The sequence below is a fragment of the Triticum dicoccoides genome, chromosome 3B (assembly GCF_002162155.2).
Source record: "Triticum dicoccoides isolate Atlit2015 ecotype Zavitan chromosome 3B, WEW_v2.0, whole genome shotgun sequence".
NCBI classification, from domain to species: Eukaryota; Viridiplantae; Streptophyta; class Magnoliopsida; order Poales; family Poaceae; genus Triticum; species Triticum dicoccoides.
In genome coordinates, this window is record NC_041385.1 from 636,464,720 (window position 1) to 636,477,972 (window position 13,253).

Sequence of the window (13,253 nt, forward strand, 5' to 3'; positions counted from 1 at the left end):
CAACACCGACACATTATGAGCAGTTAAAACTTCCACACCGACACATTATGAGCAGTTAAAACTTCCACAGAAACCTCAATCAGCAAAGTTCTCAGTAGAATCTTACTGGGACTAAATGGGTTTGACCAGACAACTACATCTGCTAAAACCAGTGCTTCCAACACATGACAGTGCAGTAGAGGATAATGCGAGCGATTGCACACGTCTGCAGTTGGTGTTACGTTTCCGCCGGCCGGTGACTCATTTCGCAAAAATAAAAGAAAGATAATACTTATGATCCAAGCAAACACCGATACAACGCCGGCTACATAAATCGATCCAAGTTCAGGATTACATCAACACTGACATCCATCCAAAGTTCCCCCTCTCCAAAATCTAAAAACGACGACACTTCACAAACTTAACACTCCAGAGTTCACACATTTGTACTCTCCCAGCCGCCAAATCACCACGGCCAGCAGCTTAATCGACCTCCTCGATCTTGGGCCCCGCACCGCTTCCCCCGGCCGGCGCATCCTCATCCATGCCGGCGGCACCGCCCATGCCTCCCATGTCGGCGCCAGCGCCCTGGTACATCTTGGCGATGATGGGGTTGCAGACGCCCTCCAGTTCCTTCATCTTGTCCTCGAACTCGTCCGCCTCCGCGAGCTGGTTGGTGTCGAGCCAGCTGATGGCGCCGTCGATGGCGTCCTCGATCTTCTTCTTGTCGTCGGCGGGGAGCTTGGACGCGATCTTGTCGTCCTTGACGGTGTTCCTCATGTTGTAGGCGTAGTTCTCCAGCGCGTTCTTGGCCTCCACCTTCTTCTTCAGCTCCTCGTCCTCGGCCTTGTACCGCTCCGCCTCCTGCACCATCTTCTCGATGTCCTCCTTGCTCAGCCGCCCCTTGTCGTTGGTGATGGTGATCTTGTTCTTCACGCCGGCGGTCTTGTCCTCGGCCGACACGTTCAGGATGCCGTTGGCGTCGATGTCGAAGCAGACGGTGATCTGGGGCACGCCGCGGGGGGCCGGGGGGATGCCGGACAGCTCGAACTTGCCCAGCAGGTTGTTGTCCTTGGTCCGCGCGCGCTCGCCCTCGAACACCTGGATCAGGACGCCCGGCTGGTTGTTCGAGTAGGTGGAGAATATCTGCTCCTTCTTGGTCGGGATGGTGGTGTTCCGCGGGATGAGCGTCGTCATCACGCCGCCGGCGGTCTCCAGGCCGAGGGACAGCGGCGTGACGTCGAGCAGGAGCAGGTCCTGCACCTTCTCGTTGCCCTCGCCGCTGAGGATGGCGGCCTGCACGGCGGCGCCGTAGGCCACGGCCTCGTCGGGGTTGATGCTCTTGCACAGCTCCTTGCCGTTGAAGAAGTCCTGGAGCAGCTGCTGCACCTTGGGGATGCGGGTGGATCCGCCGACGAGCACGACGTCGTGCACGGTGCTCTTGTCCATCTTGGCGTCGCGCAGGCACTTCTCCACGGGCTCCATGCACTTGCGGAACAGGTCCATGTTGAGCTCCTCGAACCGAGCCCTGGTGATGGTCGAGTAGAAGTCGACGCCCTCGTACAGGGAGTCGATCTCGATGGTGGTCTGGGCGGTCGACGACAGGGTGCGCTTGGCGCGCTCGCAGGCCGTGCGCAGCCGGCGCAGCGCGCGAGGGTTGCCGCTGATGTCCTCTTGTGCTTGCGCTTGAACTCCTGGACGAAGTGGTTCACCATGCGGTTGTCGAAGTCCTCGCCGCCGAGGTGGGTGTCGCCGGCGGTGGCCTTCACCTCGAAGATGCCCTCCTCGATGGTGAGCAGCGACACATCGAACGTGCCGCCACCGAGGTCGAAGATGAGCACGTTCTTTTCGCCAGAGCTGCTGGCCTTCTTGTCAAGGCCGTAGGCAATGGCGGCGGCAGTGGGCTCGTTGATGATGCGCATCACATTGAGGCCGGCGATGACCCCGGCGTCCTTGGTGGCCTGACGCTGCGAGTCGTTGAAGTAGGCCGGCACCGTGACGACGGCGTTCTTGATGGTGGTGCCGAGGTAGGCCTCACCGATCTCCTTCATCTTGATGAGCACCATCGAGGAGATCTCCTCGGCGGCGAACTGCTTCTCCTCGCCCTTGTACTGGACGACGATCATCGGTTTGTCAGCAGGGCCGGGGATGACCTTGAACGGCCACAGCTTCATGTCGCTCTGCACCGACGGGTCGGTGAACCGCCTGCCGATCAACCGCTTGGCATCTGCGATGGAGATGGAGCAGGAATGTCAGTCAAACTGTTCGACTGGATAATTGACGCTCAAACTCATAACAAAAGCAAACAAGCAGAGCAGCAGTAGAGCTTTGACAAGTCAAGGAACTGTTTAAAAGTCCCAAACAAGAAACCGAAATTTACCCCCAAACAAATTGTTCAGCTAACCCAGCAAGTTATCTTCCTTCCCATTGTTCAGCACAGAAATCTTAATCAGCAATTTTTTACAGAATCTCGCTGGAACTAAGCGGATTTTAATTCTAGATCAGATTGATTGCATATATTTCCGCCGGTTCTTCGAATACATGAGAATGCAGAATTGGACGACGCCAACTTGGCTCTACATTCCTTTGCTACTCGTTAAGCTCAGTGAACAAACAAATTTAGAAAACAAAATTCAGACTACATACTACAATGATCTGCATTGCGGTACATAATCGCATAAAAAACGCATACACGCACATAATCGAGCACAGCATCAACCGTAGCAGTACAAGCACGAACACGAGATGATCCATCTAAGCTAGAAGAAGAGGAGCGGTGCAGGAGGACGTACCGAAGACGGTGTTGGTGGGGTTCATGGCGACCTGGTTCTTGGCGGCGTCGCCGATGAGGCGCTCGGTGTCGGTGAAGCCAACGTAGGAGGGCGTGGTGCGGTTGCCCTGGTCATTGGCGATGATCTCCACTCGGTCGTGCTGCCACACGCCGACGCACGAGTAGGTGGTGCCCAGGTCGATGCCGATCGCTGGGCCCTCTCCTCCATTCTTCGCCATCTCCTCTCTAAGCTTGAATGGGGAAACGGAAACTCGAAGGCGAAATCGGAGCTAAGAACTCTACAGATCTGAGAGAAATCGCTTGCTTGCTTGCGAGTTGGGAATCGCGATGGAACTGATGTGGGGAGGGACGAACGGGGGGCGCGAACGATATTGTAGATCAGCCCTACATTTGCCCATTATTGTAGATCAGCCCTACATTTGCCACAACGATATTCTTCACTATTTGTATTCTAGCCATAGTTTAAAAAACCCGGACCGAACCGGCGGTCGAACCGGAAAAAAGGGAACCGGCGGCCTCAGCTGTTTTCTAAGCTAATAAGACTGTTTTGCAATCAGACCGGAGAAAACCGATCGAACCGGCTGGTTTTCTGGAAAGCCGGTGAAAAAACCGGGCCATTGAACCACGAAAAACCAAGAAAATGTTTTAATAAAAATTGGGAAAGTGGGATTCAATTCCATGTCGTGTGAGCAGTACGCGGGACCTCCTCACGGCCCAATAACCAACTCGGATGTGCTACTTTGTTGTCCACTGCATGGAAATAATTTTATTTGACCATTGTTTCACACTATATTAGCGCATATATTACTCAACATATATTATTTTATTGCTTAAAAAACCGACAATCGAACCGATGAACCAGCGGTCCTATCGGTAAAAACCTGAACCGACAACTTTTCCGGTTCGATTTCCGGTCGATTTTTTAAACTATGATTCTAGCAAGCATTCGTACTCTTTGATACTATCACATTTGCTTGAGTTGCTACTGCTGCTGTTGCTACTACTGTTGTTACCCTACTATTATTGCTATCACTATGCTAATAATAACTTTTCGTATCAGCCAAGTAGTTGGCTTGTTTTTCTCTTTGTCGCTCTGAGGAACTGTCTCCTGGGAAGTGGGTTTGGCTGTACTATTTTGTCGTATTGGTGTTAGCTGGTTTTAGCCCTAGAATTGGAGTTTCGAATGTGAGCTCCAAGTGGCAGGTTTCCAGCTAGTGCTCCAACTCACTTTCTCCCCTCTACCTTATTCTCCTAGTCATGGTGTAGTCGCTACTTTAGGTTATGGTAACAAACTTTGTATTTTTGTTAAGAAATTAATGGAAAGGGGGAAAGGCCCGTTTGGAAAAAAAATTGGTGCAAGGAAGTGATTCTCGGGTGTGGTTGAATCGATAAGTCAGCTGGTAAGGCTTATAAATATTCTTCGGCTTCCCTTATGTCGAATCAATATATTTGGGATAAAATACTACTCCCGAAGACTGTTGCGATCCCCTATACTTCTGGGTCATCGGGAGCATGGTAGCATGCATCGTTGAGGGCCGAGATGCACACACACGTTTAGAGCCAGGCCGAAGGGTGAGTAGTCATGCACATGCCATGTGAAGCATGAACCGCCAATGAGGTATTTTGTCACTTGGTAAAGTGCTCAAGACATGTGCCTATGGAAAACATAGCAGATGTGACCTCATGAGACACCGATGCAAAGGTGGATGTGAGCATGGATAGGACGCCAACGTCAGAGGTAGGGGTCAGAAATCAATAGCCTTGGCGGTTGATGTCTGCTACACAACATTCTTCTTGTAGACTTGTGTTGGGCCTCCAAGCGCAGAATTTTGTAGGACAGTAGCAAATTTCCCTCAAGTGCATGACCTAAGGTTTATCAATCCATGGGAGGCGTAGGATGAAGATGATCTCTCTCAAACAACCTTGCAACCAAATAACGAAGAGTCTCTTGTGGTCCCCAACACACCCAATACAATGGTATATTGTATAGGTGCACTAGTTCAACGAAGAGATGGTGATACAAGTGTAATATGGATAGTAGATATAGTCTTTTGTAATCTAAAAATATAAAAACAGCAAGATAGCAAGTAACAAAAGTGAGCAAAATGGTATTGCAATGCTCGGAAATAAGGCCTAGGGTTCATACTTTCTCTAGTGCAAGTTTTCTCAACAATGATAACATAATTAGATCATATGGCAAACCCTCAACGTGCGATAAAAGTCACTCCACAGTTCCTATCGCGGAGAACATAAGATGAAATTGCTTGTAGGGTTAATCCATTGAGCTATTCCTATAAGTGTCACAAACAACCCTAGAGTTCATAGTAAAATAACACCATATGATACACATCAATCAACCCTAATGTCACCTAGATACTCCAATGTCACCACAAGTAACCGTGGGTCAATTATACGATATGCATCAAACAACTTCAGATTCATAATATTCAACCCAACACGAAGAACCTTAAAGAGTGCCCCAAGATTCCTACCAGAGAAACAAGGACAAAAACGTGCATCAACCCCTATGCATAGATTACGCCAATGTCACCTCGAGAATCAGTGAGTTGGGTGCCAAAACATACATCAAGTGAATCAATAAAACACCCCATTGTCACCACGGGTATCCTACGCAAGACATACATCAAGTGTTCTCAAATCCGCAATAGTATTCAATCCGATAATAGTGAAACCTCAAAGGTAAAACTCAATTCATCAGAAGAAGGTAGAGGTGGAGAAACACCATATGATCCAACTATAATAACAAAGCTCCCGGTACATCAAGATCGTGCCATATCAAGAATACGAGTGAGAGAGGGAGAGGTCAAACACATAGCTACTGGTACATACCCTCAGCCCCGAGGGTGAACTACTCCCTCCTCTTCATGGAGAGCACCGGGATGATGAAGACGACCATCGGTGATGGTTTACCCCTCCGGCAGGGTGCCAGAACGGGCTCCCGATTGTTTTTTCATTGCTACAGAGGCTTGCCGCGGCGGAACTCCCGATCTAGGTTTCTTTCTGGGGGTTTCTGGATTTATAAGAATTTTTGGCGTCGGTTTCACGTCAGGGAGGGTCCACGAGTCAGCGACAAGGCAGGGGGGCGCGCCCTAGGGGGGTGGGCACGTCCTCCATCCTTGTTGTTGACTCGGGACTCTTCTGGCCCAACTCTTGTGCTTCGAGGGCTTCTTCTGGTCCATAAAAAATCACCGTAAATTTCAGCTCGTTTGGACTCCGTTTGATATTCCTTTTCTCCAAAACTCAAAAACAAGGAAAAACAGAAACTGACACTGGGCTCTAGGTTAATAGGTTAGTCCCAAAAATAATATAAAATAACATATTAATGCTTATAAAACATCCAAAACAGATAATATAATAGCATGGAACAATCAAAAAGTATAGATACATTGGAGACGTATCAAGCATCTCCAAGCTTAATTCATGCTCGTCCTCGAGTAGGTAAATGATAAAAACACAATTTTTCATGTGGAATGCTACCTAGCATATTTTCCAATGTAATCTTCTCTATTGTGGCAAGAATATTCAGATCCATAAGATTTAAAACAAAAGTTTAATATTGACATAAAAATGATAATACTTTAAGCATACTAATAAAGAAAATCATGTCTTCTCAAACTAACATAGCCAAAGCAAGCTATCCCTACAAAATCATATAGTCTGGCTATGCTCCATTTTCATCACACAAAATATTCAAATCATGCACAACCCCAATGACAAGCCAAGCAATTGTTTAATACTTTTGATGTTGTCAAACTTTTTCAATTTTCACGCAATACATGAGTGTGATCCATGGGTATAGCACTATAGGTGGAATAGAATATGGTGGTTGCGGAGAAGACAAAAATAAGGAGATAGTCTCACATCAACTAGGCGTATCAACGGGATATATATGGAGATGCCCATAAATAGATATCAATGTGAGTGAGTAGGGATTTCCATGCAACGGATGCACTAGAGATATAAGTGTATGAAAGCTCAAAAAGAAACTAAGTGGGTGTGCATCCAACTTGCTTGCTCATGAAGATCTAGGGCATTTGAGGAAGCCCACCGTTGGAATATACAAGTCAAGTTCTATAATGAAAAATTACCACTAGTATATGAAAGTGACAAAATAGGAGACTCTCTATCATGAAGATCATGGTGCTACTTTGAAGCACAAGTGTGGAAAAAAGATAGTAACATTGCCCCTTCTCTCTTTTCTCTCGTTTTTTTCTTCTCTTTTTTTGATTGGCTTCTTTGGCCTTTTTTTGTTGGCTTCTTTGGCCTCTCATTATCACACTTTTATTTACTTACAACTCAGGAATTACGACTCGATACTTAGAACAAAATATAACTCTATATGAATGCCTCCGGCGTTGTATCGGGATATGCAATGACTCAAGAGTGACATGTATGAAACTTATGAATGGTGGCTTTGCCACAAATACTATGTCAACTACATGATCATGCTAAGCAATATGACAATGATGAAGCATGTCATAATAAACGGAACAGTGGAAAGTTGCATGGCAATATATCTCGAAATGGCTATGGAAATGCCATAATAGGTTGGTATGGTGGCTGTTTCGAGGAAGGTATATGGTGGGTGTAATGCACCGGCGAAAGTTGCGCGGTACTAGAGAGGCTAGCAATGGTGGAAGGGTGAGAGTGCGTATAATCCATGGACTCAACATTAAAAGAACTCATGCACTTATTGCAAAAATTTAGAAGTCATCAAAAACCAAAGCACTACACGCATGCTCCTAGGGGGATAGATTGGTAGGAAAAGACCATCGCTCACCCCCGACTGCCACTCATAAGGAAGACAATCAATAAATAAAATTGTGCTCTGACTTTATCACAAAGTGGTTCACCATACATGCATGCTACGGGAATCACAAACTTCAACTCAAGCATTCTTTAAATTCATAATCACCCCAACTAGCATTGCTTTGATATTATCACTTCCATATATCAAAACAATTATCAAGCATCAAACTTATCTTAGTATTCAACGCACTCAAAAGAAAGTTTCACAAATCTTGAATACCAAGTATATTATCTTTAAGCAAATTACCATGCTATTAAAAACTCTCAAAATAATCTAAGTGAATCATAGTATTCAATGCACTTTATATGAAAGTTTTTATTAGATCCCTCTTGGATGCCCATCATATTAGGACTAAATTCATAACCAAAGCAAATTACCATGCTGTTTAAGACTCTCAAAATAATATAAGTGAATCATGAGAGTTCATCAATTTCTTCAAAATAAAAGCACCGTCGTGCTTTAAAAATATATAAGTGAAGCACTAGAGCAAATGACAAACTACTCCAAAAGATATAAGTGAAGATTAATGAGTAGTCGAATAATTATGTAACTATGTGAAGACTCTCTAACATTTAAGAATTTCAGATCTTGGGATATTATTCAAACAACAAGCAAAACAAAATAAAATAAAATGACGCTCCAAGAAAAACACATATCATGTGGTGAATAAAAATATAGCTCCAAGTAAGGTTACCGATGAACGAAGACGAAAGAGGGGATGCCATCTGAGGCATCCCCAAGCTTAGTTGCTTGGTTGTCCTTGAATATTACCTTGGGGTGCCTTGGGCATCCCCAAGCTTAGGCTCTTTCCACTCCTTATTCCGTAACTTCACCCAAAACTTGAAAACTTCGCAACACAAAACTCAACAGAAAACGCGTAAGCTCCGTTAGTATAAGAAAATAAAATCACCACTTTTGGTACTGTTGTGAACTCATTATTTATTTATATTGGTGTTATATCTACTGTATTCCAACTTCTCCATGGTTCATACCCTCCGATACTACCCATAGATTCATCAAAATAAGCAAACAACACAATGAAAACAGAATCTGTCAAAAACTGAACAGTCTGTAATATTATGGAAACTTCGTATACTTCTGTAACTCAAAAAATTCTGAAAAATTAGGACAACATAGAAAATTTGTATATCAATCTTGTGTAAAAAATTCAGATCAAAAGCACGTTCTAGTGAATTTTCAAAATTCCTGGACTGGGAGCAAAAGTTTCTATTTTTGCACAGAATCAAGTCAACTATCATCCACACTGTCCTAAAGGCTTTACTTGGCACTTTATTGAAACAAAAGCTATAAAACATGATTACTACAGTAGCATAATAATGTGAACACACAAAAACAGTAGTTAGAAATATTGGATTGTCTCCCAACAAGCGCTTTTCTCTAATTCTTTTTTAGCTAGGCATGATGATGTCAATGATGCTCACGTAAAAGATAAGAATTGAAACATAGTCGGAGCATAATGAAGCATATGACTAGCACATTTAAGTCTAACCCACCTATGCATAGGGTTTTTGTGAGCAAACAATTTATGGGAACAAGAATCAACTAGCATAGGAAGGCAAACCAAGCATAACTTCAAAACTTTAAGCACATAGAGAGGAAACTTGATATTATTGCAATATGTAGAAGCACATATTCCTCTCTCAAAATAATTTTCATTAGCATCATGAATGATTCACCAATATAACTATCACATAAAGCATTCTTTTCATGATGCATAAGCATAGAATTTTTATTACTCTCCACATAAGAAAATTTCTTCTGATGAATAGTAGTGGGAGCAAACTCAACAAATTAACTATCATGTGAGGCATAATCCAATTGGAAATTAAAATCAATATGACAAGTTTCATGGTAATCATTATTATTTATAGCATACATGTCATCATAATAATCATCATAGATAGCAACTTTGTTCTCATAGCCAATTGGAACCTCTTCCGAAATAGTGGATTCATCACTAATAAAGTCATGAACTCTCCAAATCCACTTTCATAATTATCACAATAAGATTCAACACCCTCCAAAATAGTGGGATCATTACTTCCTAAAGTTGACACTCTTCCAAACCCACTTTCATCAATATACTCATCATAAATAGGAGGCATGCTATCATCAAAATAAATTTGATCATCAAAACTTTGGGGACTAGAAACATCATATTCATCAAACATAGCATCCCCAACCTTGTAGCTTTGCATATCATTAGCATCATGGATATTCAAAGAATTCATACTAACAACATTGTGATCATGCTCATCATACACAGATTTTATGCCAAACATTTTATAGACTTCTTCTTCTAACACTTTGGCACAATTATCGGAATCCTTATTTTCACGGAAGACATTAAAAAGATGAAGCATAAGTGGCAACTGAATTCCATTTTTTTGTAGTTTTATTTTATAAACTAAACTAGTGATAAAACAAGAAACTAAAATATTCGATTGCAAGATCTAAAGATATACCTTCAAGCACTCACCTCCCCAGCAACGGCGCCAGAAAAGAGCTTGATGTCTAGTACGCAACCTTCTTCTTGTAGACTTGTGTTGGGCCTCCAAGCGTAGAGTTTTGTAGGATAGTAGCAAATTTCCCTCAGGTGGATGACCTAAGGTTTATCAACCCGTCGGAGGCGTAGGATGAAGATGGTCTCTCTCAAATAACCCTACAACCAAATAACAAAGAGTCTCTTGTGTCCCCAACACACCCAATACAATGGTATATTGTATAGGTGCACTAGTTCGACGAAGAGATGGTGATACAAGTGTAATATGCATGGATAGTAGATATAGGTTGTAGTGAGACAATATAAAAACAACAAGGTAGCAAGTAAAAAAAGTGAGCAAAAACGGTATTGCGATGCTTGGAAACAAGGCCCAGGGTTCATACTTTCACTAGTGCAAGTTCTCTCAACAATGATAACATAATTAGATCATATGACAATCCCTCAACGTGCGACAAAAGTCACTCCAAAGTTCCTATCATAGAGAACATAAGATGAAATTGCTTGTAGGGTACGAAACCACTTCATAGTTATTCTTTCCGATCAATCCATTGAGCTATTCCTATAAGTGTCACAACCAGCCCTAGAGTTCGTAGTAAAATAACACCATATGATACACATCAATCAACCCTCATGTCACCTAGATACTCCAATGTCACCACAAGTATCTATGGGTCAATTATACGATATGCATCAAACAACTTCAGATTCATAATATTCAATCTAACGCAAAGAACCTCAAAGAGTGCCCCAAGATTCCTACCAGAGAAACAAGGACGAAAACATGCATCAACCCCTATGCATAGATTACCACAATTTCATCTCGAGAATCCGCGAGTTGAGTGCCAAAACATACATCAAGTGAATCAATAGAAAACCCCATTGTCACCAAGGGTATCTCACGCAAGACATATATCAAGTGTTCTCAAAACCATAATAGTATTCAATTCGATAATAGTGAAACCTCAAAGGTAAAACTCAATTCATCTAAAGAAGGTAGAGGGGGAGAAACACCATATGATCCAACTATAATAGCAAAGCTCGTGGTACATCAAGATCGTGTCATATCAAGAACACGAGAGAGAGAGAGAGAGAGATCAAACACATAGCTACTGGTACATACCCTCAGCCTCGAGGGTGAACTACTCCCTCCTTGTCATGGAGAGCACCGGGATGATGAAGATGGCCATCGGTGATGGTTTCCCCCTCCGGCAGGGTGCCGAAACGGGCTCCCAATTGATTTTTCATGGCTACAGAGGCTTGCGGCGGTAGAACTCCCGATCTAGATTTCTTTCTGGGGTTTTTTGGATTTATAGGACTTTTGGCGTCGGTTTCACGTCAGGGGGGTCCACGAGTCAGCGACAAGGCAGGGGGCGTGCCCTAGGGGGGTGGGCATGCCCTCCACCCTTGTCATTGACTCGAGACTCTTCTGGACTAACTCTTGTGCTTAGGGGGCTTCTTCTGGTCCATAAAAAATCACCGTAAATTTTCAGCTCTGTCGGTGTGATAACCCACAAGTATAGGGGATCGCAACAGTTTTCGAGGGTAGAGTATTCAACCCAAATTTATTGATTCGACACAAAGGGAGACAAAGAGTATTCTCAAGTATTACCAGTTGAGTTGTCAATTCAACCACACCGGGATAACTTAGTATCTGCAGAGAAGTATTTAGTAGCAAAGTAGTATGATAGTAATGGGAACAGTGGCAAGAGTAACGATAGCAGTTTTGTAGTGATTGTAACAGTAGCAACGAAAAAGTAAATAAGGAAAGCACAATATGTGAAAAGCTCGTAGGCATTGGATCAGTGATGGATAATTATGTCGGATGCAATTCATCATGTAATAGTTATAACATAGGGTGACACAGAACTAGCTCCAGTTCATCAATGTAATGTAGGCATGTATTCCGAATATAGTCATACGTGCTTATGGAAAAGAACTTGCATGACATCTTTTGTCCTACCCTCCCGTGGCAGCGGGGTCCTAATGGAAACTAAGGGATATTAAGGCCTCCTTTTAATAGAGAACTAGACCAAAGCATTAGCACTTAGTGAATACAGGAACTCCTCAAACTACGGTCATCACCGAGAAGTATCCCGATTATTGTCACTTCGGGGTTGTCGGATCATAACACATAATAGGTGACTATAGACTTGCAAGATAAGATCAAGAACTCACATATATTCATGAAAACATAATAGGTTCAGATCTGAAATCATGGCACTCGGGCCCTAGTGACAAGCATTAAGCATAGCAAAGTCATATCAACATCAATCTCAGAACATAGTTGATACTAGGGATCAAACCCTAATAAAACTACCTTGATTACATGGTAAAACTCATCCAACCCATCACCGTCCAGCAAGCCTACAATTGAATTACTCACGCACGGCGGTGAGCATCATGAAATTGGTGATGGAGGATGGTTGATGTTGACGACAGCGACGAATCCCCCTCTTTGGAGCTCCGAACGGAGTCCAGATGAGCCCTCCCGAGAGAGATTAGGGCTTGGCGGCGGCTCCATATCGTAAAACGCGATGAAACTTTCTCTCCGACTTTTTTCTCCGTGAAACGGAATATATAGAGTTGGAGGTGAGGTCGGTGGAGCATTAGGGAGCCCACGAGATAGGGGGCGCGCCCAGGGGGAGGGGGTGCGCCCCCACCCTCGTGGACAGGGTGTGGGCCCCCTGGCCTTGATTCTTTCGCCAATATTTTTTATATTTTCCAAAAGTTATCTTCGTGGATTTTCAGGTCATTCCGAGAAATTTTGTTTTTTGCACAATAAACAACACCATGGCAGTTCTGCTGAAAACAGCGTCAGTCCGTGTTAGTTTCATTCAAATCATGCAAGTTAGTGTCCAAAAGAAGGGCAAAAGTGTTTGGAAAAGTAGATACATTGGAGATGTATCACGGTGTACATAAGTCTGGGCCTATTTGTACCCTTTACTTGTGCACGGGCAATTGTAGCTGTACCCGTGGCGAGGCTCGACGGGGCAGGAGAAGGCAAGATACAAGACTACCAAGACAGCATTCAAGGCAGTAAACAAAGAGCAGAAGACAAGCTAGACCTCCCCCGGCAACATCCTTGCTGGGGCGGCTTGCGTAGCCCCGGCAAGATCCTTGCCGGGACG

The 13,253-nt window shown here is 43.9% G+C and overlaps 1 pseudogene; it reads right to left on the bottom strand.

The window, feature by feature from the left end:
- Nucleotides 1-250: 250 nt before the first annotated feature.
- Nucleotides 251-3,107, bottom strand: LOC119277555 (annotated as a pseudogene).
- Nucleotides 3,108-13,253: the final 10,146 nt, after the last annotated feature.